Below are 17,308 nucleotides of genomic sequence, written 5' to 3' on the forward strand. Positions count from 1 at the left end.
GCAAGGACCAAGCACCCATTCCCTGGCTGCTGGTCCTTCCCCACCTCTGCCATCCTGGCTTCTCAGTGAGCTGGTATCAATGAAGTCCAAACTTGAAAAAGAAATATGTTTCTTCACAACCAGCTCTGACACCTCTGGTCAGCAGTAATTTCAAACTCACGAGGTAACACCAAAAACGAAAGCCCACACGTGTACTGCAKCCCTGTTTCACATGGTGTGGTGCAGGGACAGTCCCTGGGATGGYGCTGTGGCTGGAGGAGGGCAGTGTGTGCCCCTGCGGGGTGCCTGCATGGCCGCTGCTCCCACAGCTTCCCTGCAGGAATGCAGGCAGGCACATTCCCCTGTGCTGCCTGGACTCCGGCYGGGGCGAGCTGCCAGCTGGTTCCGCAGTCTCCCTCAGCTGAGAGGGCATGAGGAAACCACAGAGGATCTCTATGGCCTGTGCCTGAAAACTTTTTCTCTATCTGACRTTGCCTCCTAATAGAATTTGACTGGTTGATACTGGCTAGTGTGCATGGGRTGAGAGCATTTTTACATGGGTGTTGAAAACTCTTTTGTGGAGAATTTCCAGCCTACTTATTGCTCCAGGTGGGAGAAGCCTGGAGGAAAGCCACATGCATGCAACAGTCTAGACATGTTTGATTTCTTTTTGGGATTAAAGAACAGAAGTCCCATAATACTCTCTCTTTTTTTTAGCATTCATACAAGTAGCCAATATAAACAATTCTCTCACTGCCCTGAAATCTGGAGTTGCTCACAGGATGAAGCAGTGACCTACTGAACCTCTGGGAAGAGTAATATTAGCCTCCGTCTGGTCTGCTGCTTATTGGCCTGGAGCACAGCCCCGCTGCCCAGCCCAGGCGCTCCGGGGCCGTGTGTCTCCAGGCTGCCTCTGGGGTGCTGCTCCCATCCAAGGAGAGCAAATGTGCAACCAGGGCATGAACTAAAGGATCCCCCTGCACTCAGGCACTTAACAAACCCTCTGCTTCTCACAAACAGCAGATTCTCCAGCTTGGATTCGATCCACCTGGAGAGCTAAGCTACTGAGGACTTGTCCTGGGATCTGGAACTGGCATTAGATCCCATAGGTTGAACACAGAGAACATTTYTCCATCACACCCGAGAGCTGCTGCTCACAGTGGATTTTGAAGTGCCTACAGACACATGTTCATGGCAGCAAGCCTCCAGGCAGGCTCACAGGCAGATTTAAACCACAGTCACTTTCTGAGGTTGCTAGCGCCCTTGCTGCAGATGGCTTTCATGCACGAGTGATGGAGTTTGTTATCACAACATGAAATATTAGGATAAGTCTCAAGAGAGACATAACTATTGTACTTGCAATCAAGTGAGGATTAGGTTGAGGGCTGCTCATTCTTCTTGAGCTGCTGGTGGTGCTGCTGCTTTGGGCTTCCCTAAGCCTTCTGGCTGCAATAGTGTTGCCTAAAGTTCTGATGCTCTTACTTCTCCAGCTTGGTTTATACAAAAGCATTTTTCTTTTCTGTGGTTTCTGTGTCTTTAACTTTGGTTCTGCCTACACAGTCATGGTTGGAATTGCATTGATGAGGCACACAACAAAGATCAACTGAAGCAGCTGTCCATATAATATCCTGCTCAGTTTCAAATGCAGAGGAGGAGATGACAGCTGCCCAGGTTGGACTCCTGAGCATGGAAATGATTCAAAAATTGACAAAATCATATTGAGTACAAAGGTCTACTCAGGAATCAGCCTCTCTGATGGCACAAACGGCCAAGAATGGGGTGTACATATTTTCTCTGTAGTGGTAGGATGAGTGTGAAAGATGTAAGAAATTCTTAAATGTGATGAAGGSGTTGTTGCCTTTCAGCTAAGCTCTTGTCCTTGCCTTTTAGGACCTCAAGATAAAGAACTAGCATTTGGATCTAATCAGGACTTAAAGAAGCAGACAAGCTGATAACATGTTTCAAAGCTTCAAGCCCTCTGGATGCGTTTTGGTTTAATCCCTGTGTAGTTAATATTACTTCCCAAAGYGGTTCTGCAGGCTCTTGTTGCAGCCTTTGTTCTTCTTCGCATCCCACTTCAGGCACACGTGGTGCTGGTGCTGGTGGGTAGCTTTACAGAGGTGCTGCATCCCACCACAACATTCTGGGTTGATTGCTCTGTGCCCCATGAGCTTAGGAAGGCAATTTGGGGTCCCCTAGACCAAAGGTGCAACCCCACAAAGAGCAGTTGCTGAGTTATCATGGCTGAAAATTCCTCGGGTATCTCCCTCTGTGCTTTGTTTCCTGCCTTGCTCTGGCAAAGCTTCCCGTTTCCATGGTGATGATTTATTCCTCTAAATAGTTCCTATTCAAGAACAATATCATGGGTCCTTCTCTGTTGTTGGTTTAATTAAAAATAACCTATTCTTCTCCTGGCATGAGTCTTGGCTGAAGCAGTTGGATTTGGACACTGACCTCCAACTTCTCTGATCTGCCCTTGCTCCCACCCAGGGATGACCTTTCTGCCTCCCTGCCACTCAGAGTGACCCTCAAGGACTGTCCTACTGCTCTTGACCTCCTGTTCTACTGAGAAACCTCACATGAGTTGAACTAGAAGGAAAATGCAGAAAGAAGGAAAGGAGAAAACAGTTGAACTCTTGCAGGACAGCACCACAGCACCACAGAGTCCAATGTCYGTCCAGGAGTGAAGAGCAGCACGACACCCAGTGCAGCTCTGCTCTTGAGCTTTCCTTCCATGAGCAAGGAGGCTTGTGATAAATAGGAAGCCTTGTGAGAACAGCATGGCCCGTGATGAAATGTCCTGTAGCGTATCACTCATCATCACAGCCTGGATTTTAAATGRGCTGCCAAAGAGGGAGCCTTTCACCTCCTCCCCAGTCCTTGGCTTCCAAAACAGATATTTTTTTACTATGAGTAAAACAAGGACTTGTAGCCTGAAAACTAGAAACAAAAATGAAAGAAAATTAAAAGGCTGAATTGCATATCTGGTAAATCTGAAAGTGTCCATTTCATTGCATAAAAGTCTGAATAGGCAGCCTGGTCTCCATCCAACAGGTGTCATTTGGTGTTTCTTGGGACACTTCCTTCTTGCTTTGCATAATGAAAGAGACAGAGCATCTGGTTTCTCTGCTTCATTTTAAATACCAGTGCTTATTTTGTTAATAGATTTACATTCCAATTTTCTTCACATGTAGTAAAAAAAATGCTTTGAAGTTCTTCTACATAGAAGCAGATTAATGTGCTTTATTTTTAGGCACCAGTAGCAGACATACTCAGAGCCTGGAGTTCAACTATGGAGTGAGGAGAATGAACTTTGGGGAATTGAATTTCCGTCTATGAAAGCAGTTCCTGAATCAATGAAAAWTTTTTCTGACTTGTTCCATTAAATACAGGCTTATACTGGGAGATGGACGAAAATCTTGTCCACAAAAAGTGAAAGAATGTAATACAGCCTTCCAAATGGCTTTTGCTCTGGTGCACAAAACAGCATCCCAGGAATTCCAGGTGGCTGGCTAATCCAGAAAGGMAGGTATTAGGTACATTTCCTTCTGCAATACTCAGGCTGAGAAATCTTTTCAAGCGTTGCAGCACCTTTTGAACATGCAGTGGAACTCATCCTTATAAGGTGAGAAAGCTCAGTGTTCTGCTGTTAGAAGATAGGAATGTGAGCTCAGCAAGGATTGCTCCACATGAGCCCTTTATCTGAGAAATTGGTGATAAAACTGAAGAAGTTCACGTGACATGAGAAGCATTTCTCCCTTATCCAAAGGAAGCCACAGGTACAAGCCAGAGGTACAATACACAGGATGAGTTATGAGGAGGAAATTATGTAAAGGAGCCAGACAGTTTGGAAATTTGCCTGCTTTCTTGTGTCCTGTTATGAGCTTTGGAGAATTATACTGACATCAATAAAATAGCAATTTTAAAAATCACTGACTGGAAGCCTAAATATGTCATCTATATAACAAAATGACAAAATCTAAAGTCCTTAGGACTCTCAAGTGTGCCATCTCTATTTTTGACCTCTTTTTACTTTTTCCCAGGACAATGGCCATTGTTCTGGTAGAGCTGAGGACAGTTTGGGCTTTTACCAATTGCCATTTTCATATAAACCAGGGCAAAAAGCAAAACAGAATCTGACTCCTCAGATGGGCAGACCTACAGTAGTTTCTCTATTGCTAGTGTGACTCAAACACAGTCCAATCTCTCAAGCCAGCAGATAGGATGAAAAAGAGAGTGTTAGTGGAACCCTTCTTTTTTTGGCCTGAGTAGCCTGATGAAAACAGGCCCTGCTCTGAGCCAGTGGTTAGACCAGCTGTCCTCCTGGGGCCCCTTCCAACCTGGATTTCCGCATGGTCCTCAAGAATGACTTGTACTGCCTGCACAAAAATTTGACTTGAACTTCCAGAGACAGTGGAAGTTCACTCCRGAGTGAGATTCAAGATCCTAATTTCATTTTGAATTACTGGTCCAGGACTCAATGTGGTTTTCTGGTTTTGTTTTTCAGCAAGCCCAGGGTATCCCCTGGTGTGGAACTCCCCAGCAGCCAGCCCCCTGTCCTGGTGGCTCMGCCAGTGCCTCCCACCTGGCAGTCCATGCATGTGCATGTCCTCCCTGAGGGCTACACCCTGCAGCAGTAGCTCTTTCCAAGACTCCATTGGAGCTGGAAGAAGTGAGAGGTGTGCCTGTAGTTATACATTAAAATGCAAGACCTGAATTTTTCTCAGTGGAACTACATGTAGAGTGAATGCTGCTTCTGCTCTTCCAGGCATGCTGGAAGGCAGATACTGCCCCTGTTCTTCCTTCAGAGCATCCATCCCAGGCTTACCTGAAAATACAGACCTACACTGGTACCAGGCTGGTCTGAATGTGCCTGATAAAAGGGGGTGGCACCAGTGTAAAAGGGTGCTCACACATGCAGCTCAGGGCTGTGCTCAGGGAGCACCTCAGCCCCTGCTGCGAAACAGYGGCATCAGTAGTGACCATGGAGGGCTGGAGGTCTCTGGCTTGTGCAGGCAGAGACCAGGAGGAAACAGACCTGCTGTCAGCAGGGAAGAGATGGGTTCAAGGAGATTGGTACTTCTGCTGAATCAGACTGGAGAACAGGGGCAGGAATTTTTCACTCATTTGCACCCATCTCTAATTTATCCCACCAACGCTCTGGCAGATCTGAAGTCTATTGATGTTTAAAAAGCTCTTGGAGCTGTTTTTTCTCTCAGGGAGTTTTAGATGTATGTAATACACTGTGATTATGCTCCCAGAAACCTGTTGGATGGGCTGGATTTTGTAAATATGAATGTTAAGTCATAAATTAACAAGGATAAATTAACAAAACAGATAAGCAGGTACAAGAGAAAATATTGCTGTTAATCCAAGGTATACCTCTTCTGTAGCTTTATTTGGGAATCAGGAAGAAAGAAGCACTCAGTCCTGTTCAGGGTAATGGTAGTTTTGGTATTGGGCATACACAACTTGGATTGKGCCCAGACCCTCTTTCTCCATCCTTTTTTAATTGGTATTGCCATAATTGTTGTATGTAGTTCGTTTTTTTCCCCTTGAGAAAGCTTTCATTACTTGTGATGCAAATGGGAGTCACTCCCAGAGAGTGCCCAAGGGCTGGGATGTAACTGTCCTGAGACRGGTCATGCTGCAAAATAATGAGGGTCGGGGGACTCCCTCCAGACCAGAYGGCACTGGTGAACATGCTGTGCCATCACTGCACCAAAGTGAAGTGCCAGAGCTGGCACTTGGTGAGCCTCGGTCACGCCCCAGAAAAATCTGCACAGCTGGGCTGGGACTCACCTCTCCTCTGTGGTGGTCGTACAGGAGGGGTTGGACTTCTTCTCCCCAAAGCTATTTGAAAGTCCTGGGCAAACAAGGAWACTGGCCATGGACAAGAAACTCAACAATTGCACAGTGCTGACAAATGTCCAGAGACTATAAACCACAAAARCATGGAGAAAATGGGGAGCCTTGTGCTCTCCACTTCATTCTTCATGTGTAGGGATCYCGGGGACCAGTCATAAAGAGACCAGACATCTGCAGACAACCCCATGATATTTACRTTTATTTTTAGCTAAGGCAATGTAATTTGTGGCTAATATGATGGTTTAAAAAAAATGAAGCAGAAAGGAGTAAAGTTATTTATTCTTCCAGCAAGACCTACAGAGCCGGTTCCAGCAGCTCTACAGCCCCAGGCTAAGCCCCAGGGCAGAGGGGATGTACATGGAGATGACACAGTGCTGTGAGCTCTGCTCAGCTTTACTATTAGCAGATGCTATTGAACATGTTATAAAGTGGAATTCCAGTAACCTTAGGCTCATACAATTTCTGCTTTCCTCTCACTCAAATCAAGCTAATGGTGTGAAACTGAACTCAGCACAAGGGCGATCTGGGTACTTTCAAAGTCCAAAATGGAGCCTTACTTCAGTCAAGTGATGAAGGAGTACTTATATTTATTTTCTACAATGTCCATTGTGTACCTTTTGCATTGTGTGTCCTTCAATGAACGACAAAATTTAGGGATTTAGGGGGATGAAGGGGGATGTTCAGTTACTCTTTTTTGCCTTTGAAGAAAATAATCCTTGAATAAAGAGCCTGGAAACATTATTAACCCCAAAACAGTATGTTCCAGAAATTATGAGTATGTGGAACAGAGTCTATGCACACATATGATGAAATTTATTTCCTAATTTTGTCTTCTGTCCTGTCACAGGACACCTCAACAAGGACTGTCAGGAGAGGACTTAACCATCCCTTCCCAACAAACCCCCTTAATCAACCAAGTCCATGTTTGTCTAGTGCTAGGGCTCAATTTGGCACTGCCTTTGCAAAGGTTTGCAGAAGGGCAATTTGCATGTATTCCCTTGTGTTCTTAGTCAAATATTCACACCTTTTTGGTTTTGATTTCCATTATTCTTCAGGGTACCATATATTTGAGGTATCTGAGGTGCACTTTGGTATGTCTGGATCTGAAAGAAAGAGGGACTAAAATATGCTTCACTAGCTGTGGGTGGAGGCCTATCAGCAGGGAACTAGAAATGTTTCTCTTAGAGCATGTATTTCTGGCTCTATACTTGAGATGGCTGTGACCATTAGTACTGTGCATATCAGTAGTTGTAATGATTTGTAGTAAAAAAACATATATTTCACTGTATTTCCCATAGTAATRTTGCCAGTTCGTTTCACACAATTGGCAGGTCTCTTAATTTTTTTTTACATTTTCCCTTTCAGGCAATACTTACCATTCAAAAAGGAACAAACCACCTTTATACACAGACAGGTAGACTGCCACAAGGGTTTTTCTTTTATGTGGGTGTTGCTATAAAGAAAGATTATAAGCTAGGGCTCTTGCCTGTGGGGTATCTAGAGAATTATCTAAATTCATCTATAAAAGTGAAGGGTATGGAATGGGACTTCATAAGAAATAACCAGGATATTCCACAAAATTTCAGTATCTTGGCATTTCCAATTCCTATTCTGCTAGACTGCAGTGCAGTGAATGGTGTGGCCCAGACACATCAGGTGTCAGGGGGTAATGCAGGAGAACAGGATCTTGCCAAAAGCTCAACCCCAGAGCTGCCAAGTCTTATGGTAAGACCAGGTCACTTTCGTCTTCTTCCCAAGCTTTTGCTCTTATCACTGCTTTTCAAAGTCCTGGCTGATGCAGTACCTGAAAGATGTTTTTTTTTCAGCTCAGCCTTCCAAGAGAGWGTAAAGGCACCTGTGGCTCATTACCACAACAGTAACAAAAAGCTTTCTGAGGCTCATACTTCATTAGCTCAGCTTCTCCAGCCTTATCCATTTGGGTACAATGTGCATAACCTGCACAATGACTACAGCAAGAGAAATATGCTCGATGATTTTTTCTGCCCCATGATCTGTGCGCTGTCACCAACCATGGGAGAGCTTCTGCTGTCCCTGACTATAACTCTATTTCCCAATTGGATATCACAGGAGTTACTACAGTACAAAATACTCTGAAAGATGAAKTAATTTTTTAAGAAGTCATAGATTAAGTAATCAAGAGAAAGTCCATTGCACTGACCTTGTGGCTCATTCTCATCATCTCTCTTTTCCCCAGAAGGGGATATCCTTACTTTTTGTCCAATGACTTTGAGGCAGTGGTGACTRCTTGGGATCAACTTCTCAGAGCTGTGGGCATAAGTAAGGTATACCAGACTACATCTCACCAAAATGCTAAGATGGAGAAGGAGACCATGGTAACAATCATTTCACCTGGAGAAATGGCCTTCACTGAGGGGAAAAATGCTGGATGCACAACAGCCAGGTGAGACTGGCTCTGTTCTGCAGGTGAGACTGGCTCTGTTCTTCCAAATGACAGCCAGCTGCCACCTGTCTTTGTAAGGTTCATTCCTCTAGAAGATGTGATAGCCATGAGGTAACATATTGCTGCTTGGAGATGGGGAGATAACACTTCAGCCTTTAGCTTTTCTCTGGCAATTTTCACAAAAATGTATTCCAGCTCTTCTCTGCAGACTGAAGAGAAGCAGATGTTTGCCGTCTAGTGTGTTGTAGCTAAGGCCTGTGTAGGATAGGTGAGACAGGGCCAGAGATCCGGTGTCAGAGATGTCCTAGGCCCATGCCAGGGCTGCAACAGTCTCTTCCCAAGTGGATCCAAGTGGGAGTAGATCCCACTGTGTCAGCCCCAAGGCCAGAACTCTTCTGCCTATGATGAGGCTCCTACTTCACCCCCAAAGCTGCCAAGCTCTCCTACAGCACTGCTTTCAGTAAATATATAGGGTCAGAGGCCAGGCTCCTGTTGCCATGCAGGATGCCTCCCAGCCAGTTGAGAGTGCTGAAACTCCTGTGAAGAGGATGGGGTGGGGATGTTTGGGGTACGTTTGGCCAGGAACAGTGATGGTCAGTTTGCCTTTGGCCAGAACACAAGAAAAAACTGCATCGTCCTTTATGTTATGCTCCCCTTTTTCAGCAAGGGAAGAGCCAGGGGAGCTGTAAGGGCAGCTTTCGCTTTGCAGAGAGGAGACCACCACTGCTCTGTGCCTGTGTCCTGCAGGGCAATATACAGCAGCACATCTTCACCGAGGCAGTTATTTACACAGCACGCATGTCTGGAGCAATGAGCCCAGTCCCAAATTCCCCAAATTGTTTCTTCCTCTTGCACCCGGTTGGGATTTGGCCCTCCGTTTCACAGCCTATGTCCCGCAGTTTATATCCGCTGTGGATCGGGAGAGATCCCGCTGCAGGGCACTGAGAGGAGCTGCCTCGGGAGCCGCCGGGCCCGCACCGCCCCCGCTGCCGCTCCATACAAGGCTGGAAGGGTTCCACCTTTCCTGCGGGGGGGCGAGCCGGCCCGAGGGAACCAGCCTGACCGTAGATGGCTCTGGAAACCTGCGAGCTCCCGGCCAGGCGCCGTGCGGCCAGGCACAGCCCAGGGTGGGGAAACCCTGCAGGGGAAGGGTGGCATGGCCCACYAGGGACTCTTGGCTTCTGTCCCTACACCGAGCACCAGCCACCGCTGCGGTGATGCAGCATCACWGATCGAGGGGACCCAGCCAGGGTCACTGACTGCTGGGCTGGACAGCAACAGCACTAAATTATGCCTAAAGCTGTCATGTAAAAACCCTACAGTTTGATTYCCAGGAAACCCACATAGAAGTGCATCTTCCTGGGACACGAGCACAAYGACAGGGAAGGCCTCTGCTTGATGCCTGCCCTGCAAAAAAAATAATTACTTAAATAAATAATTTTTTAAAAGTCAGGAAAGAAACATACCAATCCACTGGGGTTGATTGGCTGGTCCAACAAAAGACATGAGGAACTGATGTCTTGACATGTGGACTTCAGGCTTAATGTGAGGTCTGCTCCACCACTTCATGTTATTTATCACTCCTCAGCCACTTCATCTCCCTCTCTGTTAGTGAARAAATAGCTTAGGCTTTCTCACGGGAAAAAAAAGAGTAATTACAAAGCAGACTATATAAATGGAGAGCAGGATGCCCTGGGAAGAGCTCCTAGGGATGGGAGAAGACCTGTTTATGGGACAAACTAAATGGTAAAGATGACTTCAGGCCCTGACTGCAGGTCTACAGCCACAGAGAGCACAAGTGGAACATGCACACAGTCAGCAGCCCAGCCTGAATGAGGTGGTGGCTAGGCTGCCCCGAGAGCCTCTTTCCCTTGGTCTGAAAGTGCCACTGTCTGCAGTTYCCACACCCCTCTTTACTTGCTGTGTATCAAAGCTAATTTTATGGGAGGCTTGGAGGGAAGGCACAAGGTAGTTATGGCTCAGAGAATCAAAGCACCATAGGGGAGCTCAGGGCTTGCACAGCTGGTTTGAAGCTTCCTCTTAGAGAAGAGATGAAAGGAAGTTGGAGAGAGCAGCTTACCTAGTTTGCCTGCTGAGTGGCTGCCTGGCTGTATGCTGTTRGTGCTGCCCAGTGGCATCATCCTCACTTGTCTTACATGAATGGACATACTGCTCCACAAGTGTCACCTTCCTCCAAGTGGAGCAACTGCACATTTAAAGGTATGAGGTTCTCTGCTGCTTTCCAAATGAGAGCCTTTCTGATACAAGAGGTAACTCTGCACCTTGCGCAGTCTGATTTCCGGTAGCTGTGCGGAGTTGCTCCCCCTGTAGAAAGAAACAGCCAGGAAAATGAGCTAGTTAGGAGACAAGAATAATGAACACAAGATGATTTTCTGTACAAAGGCATGCATAACCCATAGCTGCTTCTATGCAGCAGYTCTTGCTTGTGGAGCACAGAAACTTAACCTATTTTGCAGAGACAGGCAGGCTGCCAACCAGCCAGGTGCTCCCTGAACCGTCCAGAGAAGTGGGGTGAAGGGACTTCTTCAAGCAAAGCCCACAGCCCTATTACCTCCTTGTACAATGGAAAGCTTTAGGCCATTCTTTCCTATACAGGAAGTGTATTTTGGGAAGGCAAGCTAATGGAGCAGTGCCTTTAGGCTCAGCATGTGGGTCTTGCTCCAATTTTGAGAAAAGTCTGAATTTGGATCCCAGCCTCACTGACTCAGTATCATGTTCCCCACTCACTGCTGGACCACTGTGTGCTGAGAACAAGCTGACATGCCTGGAAGGCTGTTGGTATGTTTTTCAGCTGTACCAACTACTTTTCAAAAAGGAGTGAGCATTTCCTCCTCACCACATTGTGCTAAGCTGTGCCACCTGTGCTGCTGGTGGGGACAGGTGGCTTGACATCGTAYAGAAGAAACTGAAAATTTCAGGTGTTTCTCCCAGATCTCCCAGGACAGCCTCAGGAGCACTGTAGATGATTAGAGTAGATGATACTACTGTCTAGGTGAGGTTCCATATGTCTGATTTTACATTTTTATATCCCTACAGTTGTAAATACTTTTCTTCAATTGTTAGTTGCTTTACAATCATGTTATGTTGTGTCATACTGTCTTACCCTCTGAAGATGACTATATTGCACGGTACGAAGCTCAGATGGAGGGGATCGCAAAAGGTGACATAGGGTTCATCTTCCAAGCTCATGGTGGGGTTGATTGCCCCTAAAATTTGYCCCTTCTTATAACTTCCTACCTATTCTTTAAAATGTGCAGCAGTGTAAATTCAGCAGCTTCCTTTAGTGGCCTTCTCAAGTGCTTTGCTATCCCAACCATTTGCAGATTCCCCAGTGGCCACAGCAAATGGTGTAATGCATTACTCCTTGCAGTAAACTTTTATGTGTTTGAGGACTGGTACTGTGTCTCACTTAAATTTTTTCTTCCCTAGACTAAACAAAGCCTGCTTCTTCCAGTCTCCTCTCAAAGGTCAGTTTCTCTAGACCTCTGAGCCTTCTTGTAACTTCTCCTTTGGACTCTCTCCAGCTGATGTGTATCTGTCTTAAAAACCGGTACCCAGACCCAGACACAGAACTCTATTCACAACCTTACAAATAGGTTTGTAAGGGAGGGGGACAGGTTTGCTTCTCATGTTTTTTCAAACTACACTGCTCTGTGCACGCACTTCTGGACATGGATTTCCTGGGAAAGGCCYGAGAGAGCTGCAGCTCTGGCATTACCATCTGGCTGCATAGCATTCATACCTTGCCATGCCGCTGCAATTGCGCAGCATTCCCTGGCTGCTGACAGTGCAGTCTGCTCCAGATCTGTTCATGTGCACTCTTCTGTTTGCTCCGCGTATGTAACTCACATAGCCTCAACTCTCACACCATGCACTTCTCCACAAAGAATTAAAGACTGTAGTACATGCCTGATCTTYTTGTATTACACTTTGCATTGAATCAAATTTTTACTATCCATCACCCTTCATGGTTTCCCCTACAGGATTATCCCAGGTCTGCAGCATTCATGGAGCAAAAATTATGAGCAAGTGAACTTCATGCATGATCAGGTCTTTCACCAGCTCTCTGCAACCTGTCAGGGATGGAGGGGCTGTGTGACTGAGCACTGAGCTYTCTGGCAGCATCCTGCAGATCTTCCCCTAGGAATGCTCCTTTAGTGCAAAACTGTCCYATGGATGGATAAGATGGAGCCTGGGGTCTGCAGACAGCTACAGACCACTGGAAGAACATGGAAAATCTTAAGCAAGCACCCTCAAAGTGCTTTGCTCTGAACATCTCTGAGTGCAGTCATGAGTTTTTTTCAGGGTTTGCTGATCCACTATTGCAACAATTGTGACCTACAGCTGCATGCCCTACCCATCCTGGCTGTGACTGTAAGGGACCCAGAGCATCCTAGAGCAGTGATGGATGGCATAGCAATGATTGTTCCTGCTCTGGTCAGTGTTAGACTCACAGGTTAGTGGCAGAGCCATGTGGGAAAGAAGCCAGTGCAGTGTGTCGTTGCTGAAGTATGACAAGGCAGCTGCCTTGCTTAGCAGAAATGTTTGTTGGCTTTCTCTCTCTGGAAAGTATTCCTCCAGAAAGAGGTTCTGCTTGAAAACAGCCTGAGGATACCACTGTACAAGTGATATACTTGAAGATGGGGGAGGGATGTTTTTTTTTTTTTTTTCAAGCATTGTACTACAGAATAGCAGACTTGCAATTATGGAAAACATCAAAGTGAATGTATCTTAAGCAAAATTTTTTTTAGCTGGAGCTAAATAATGATAGGTCTGGGAGCTCAGTGGCTCTCGCATAAAAAAAAGATTTTTCTCTGAAGGCAAGACTGGAGCCAGAAAGAGAATAATCCCTGTGCTTGCCTTTCTCCTACTGTGTTGCAGCTGTTCCCTAASCAGAAAAACTTCCCAACATTTACCTCCAAAGCTTGTCACACTTGCTCGATGGTCAGTTTTGGTGCCTGACAAGTGCCTGGGAGAGAAGCAACAAATTCTGCTTCTGCTCTTTAAGCCACGGGCACATCAGCAGGCTCAATCTAGGACTAGAGGTGTAATTCCTGATTCTATTGTTCAAGTGACACTACAAAAGTAAAGGGAACTATACAGGATATAGTCTTCTAGAAGAGTAAAATCAAGGTTTTTACAGGGAAAAAAATTTCACAAAATTACACACATCAAACAATATTAGCAAATATGTATGAAGACAGCTGTATAAATCACTTTGGCCTCAAATCTCATGCTCTGAACAAGCATGCCTGACCTTCAGTCAGCAGAAGGAGGAGATAAACATCCTCTTCAGATACTTTTGCAATCACACAGTTTGGGAGCCAGTATTGGAAGATCAGGTAATTGGGAAGGGAAGTAAAGGGAAAGAGGACTTAGAATAGTGGGGTCCTACTAGAAGAAGAAAAGCAACTTGGGTAAAAAGGCACTGAAGGAAAGAAGATGTTTTGTATTGGGAGCTTCATTTGGGCCTCTTTTTTTCTTTTGTCCAAACAGCATTTCTACCTTTGTTCTCACTATTTTTTTTTGCCTTACTTCCAGCTATCCCTGGATGACCATGCTAATTATTCCATGGCACTTCTTAAAAGCACAAGTTCTATCCAATCTCTGGGCACAAGCCCCTTCCTCCCTAGACCCCATGAAGCATAGTATACACCACTGAGCTCTACCAAATTAATGTCTGCATTTCACAGGGTCTGAATTCTTGCTGGTAGTGTGTCTTGGATTGGCGACATAGAAACTGTGAGACACAATTTAACTTGTTGAATTGTTTACTGTGATGGCCCAACGCACAATTCAAATTTAAGTGCCAAATTCCTGAGTAACCAAGTTTTTGTGCATCTGCAGAATATAAGCGCTGAAACTTGGCTGTGAGACTTCCCAAAACAAGGCTGCAACACAGCCTTGTTCATTGTTGTACAATGACTGAGCTCACCTGCCGGGCCTCATTACAGAAGCTTATGGATGTTCTTGGCAAGAAAACAGATATGTCCCCAGGGAAGCTCGTGACCTGTAGCTAATACGCAAAGCACAAAGAGAATGAGCAGCAAACAGTAACAGAAATGCCCCAATGCCTTCGGGCTTCTTCCTCTTTTCATCTGTTGCAGGCTGAAGAAGTAGGATGTACATCCATCCATTCCCACGGTGACCCTGCCGAAAGCCCACTCTCCCTTCATTGGATCAGAAAGACTTTACTGGAGACCCACTTGGTCCAGCAGGGTTGGAATAATGCCCATGGAAATCAGCAGCAATCTTGTACAGAGAAAACTCCAGGAGTAATGAAAGGAGGTAAGGAAAACCAGAGTACTGCTGTGGTAACAGACACCTCTCCCATCAGCAGCACCGGTCTCTGTAGCTCCTGTTGCTGCTGTGCTTCCCTCTCCCTTTGTGAGCTCCTCTCTTCCCCTTCGTGGTAYGGGTACAACTCTTTGCAAGGTCAAAGGTCAAGTGGATCCGGGAACTATCCCAAGTTTAGAAATGGTCTTTTTTTCCTCCCCTCACTATTGCTCGTAAGTTCACAAAACTCCAGCCAAGAACACTCACTTCTTTTTGTTAAGGGGTTTGTAAAAAGCTAATAGCTGGGATGGGCTTAGGAGTGAAAAATTAAGATATTTCCCAGAAATCCAGGCGAGAATTTTGAGAAGCTAGGATGATGAAGTTGGAAATACAAGTGTCAGGGACAAGTAGGAGAGAGGTTCTAATTCACTACATACCTCTCAATAGTTCTTGGTTTTATAACAGTTTATTGCACTTATGTTGTATATTAAATTGTCTAATCCATCCTCTGCACTGTGCAAGAAGAAATAAGTACATGAACTGGATATTGGCAACTAAAAACATTTTCCTATTTATAGTATCACCAGTCTCTGTAAGAGATCACTGGGTGTATTTTACACAGGTAAGAACAAAAACATTATGAGTATGGGGATAGTTGCTTTGTGAKTCAACTCCAAGTAACCAAAGAGGCAGCATCTAGAATATTCGGCCTCACAGAAACCSAATGCATGTCCCAGGGCTTTTATGTCCATGTTACTGAGCATTTCCTGGAAAATCCCCATTCAATGGCAGCTGAGATTTTTAACCACATTTGTGAAGGTCTGAAATGGGGCTTTCAATAATGGGCTCTTAAAATATAAGAGTGGGGAAGCAACTAGGACCCCCTGCCTTAAAGTACAAAGCCTAGAACTTCTCTCAAGGAATGTGTTTGTTTTCCTCCTCCTTTTTCAACCCCACATCTCTACCAATTCCCACATTCTTCCAGACTCCTCAGGTGGAAAGTGTTTTCATAAATAATAAAAACTAGAAAGTACAAGACTTTTAGACATCATTGTTGTCTCTATCATGTGATCAGGCTGTAGCTGTTGATTCACAATTTCTGTTACTGGGTGTTCATTGAATGGTTGTAAGAAACAAAAATTGGCCCTTCCTCTACAAAATCATGAATGTTACTGTACTTACTTATTTAAGTAATCTTTCTTCATCTTCAGTGATGCATGGCAGAGTGAATACAAGTCTCTGAATAGTGCAGAACTGTTATAATTCCGATAATTATATTTGTTTTTGATGTCTGCAAGTGTACATCATATAACATATGAATACAGAGTACCATTATACCATACATCTGTTCATTATAGTCTGCACAATTATTTATGCCAAGAAATGAAACAATATATCCAATTTCACCTCTAATGTTTGTTAAGAAGCGGGAAAAAAATTCCCCCTTTTTGCAAGTAGAGCTCATTGGTGTAGTCCAGTGCTAAATTCAGCTYGTTGTGGAACATTTCAGCTCAATCCAACCTGGTGCTTTGCAGCATCTTTCCAGTCCATTCTCAGCACCCCATCTCTCACATTCCTGGGCCCCATACTCTCTCCTTCCTCTGCATTGGATGAATTGGGACACAAACTCACCCTGCCCTGCACCGTGCTGTGGAACAGCTTTTCCTTGGGCTTGCTCTCACTTCTGTGAGAGATGCCATAGTGCTTCTCAGTCCAACTACCAGGAAGAGCAATCAGTGCTGCTGTCCTCTTCCCCCCTCTACTCGTTTAAATGATGGAAGCCCATGTAAAGGATCTGCATGTTGGTGCACTCCTTAACGTGTTGCATTTCCCTTCTAGGAAGCTGCTAGCTGAGCCAAACGCACTTTAATTTAGTGCTTTCGTGTCAAACAGGATATTTGTGGGCAGACAGTAGCAGGTGTGTCTGAGAGGCCCTGGTGCAGCAGTAGATGTCCCTCAGCTCCAGCTTCTGACTCTGGGTGAGGACTCTGGCTGCCAATGCTGGCAATCCCAACCTTGACCAGCAGTTACCAGTCAGGAACAGGATAACACAGCCTCTTTTTTTTTTTCTTTTTTTTTGCATGCTAGGTGTGGGCACATCTGCATGACCCCACAAGGAAGCTGTGTTTTGAGTAGGGCAGCATGTCTGGGGGGCTGTGACTGAGCGCCCTTCGGGACCCTCAGGACGGGCCACCAGCAGAGCCACCAAAAACATCCTCACAGTGACAGGATTTGATGCACCTGAAGCTGTGTCAGGGAAAGTTTAGGTTGGCTATTAGGAAAAGGCTCTTCACCCAGCGGGTGTTTGGGCACTGGAACAGCTCCCCAGGGCAGTGGTCACAGCACCAAGCCTGACGGAACTCAAGAAGTGTTTGCTCAATGCTCTCAGGTAGGCACATGGTGTGACTCTGGGGCTGTCCTGTGCAGGGTCAGGAGTTGGACTCGATGATCCTTGTGGGTCTCTTCCAACTCASAACAGTGCGTGATTCTGTGAGAAAATGCCGCCCAGAGGCGCCCGTGAGCACGCGTCCAGCACCGGCTCCCGGGCCCCATCCGGACGAGGAGCCCTTGAAAGGCAAATGTCCCGAAAGCGGTGCTGGGCTTACTCGCATCGTGCGGCATCTCCCAGCACGGTACGACACCGACGCGGCCCGGCCCGGCCCGGCCCAGCACACCCACCCGCGACCTCCACCCCGCGCCGGGAGGTGACGGGCGGGGCCGCAGCGGGGCGGGGCTTCCTTC

This window comes from Malurus melanocephalus, unplaced genomic scaffold (assembly GCF_030028575.1).
Source record: "Malurus melanocephalus ecotype Western Australia unplaced genomic scaffold, MMel_1.1 scaffold_2, whole genome shotgun sequence".
Taxonomy (NCBI): Eukaryota; Metazoa; Chordata; class Aves; order Passeriformes; family Maluridae; genus Malurus; species Malurus melanocephalus.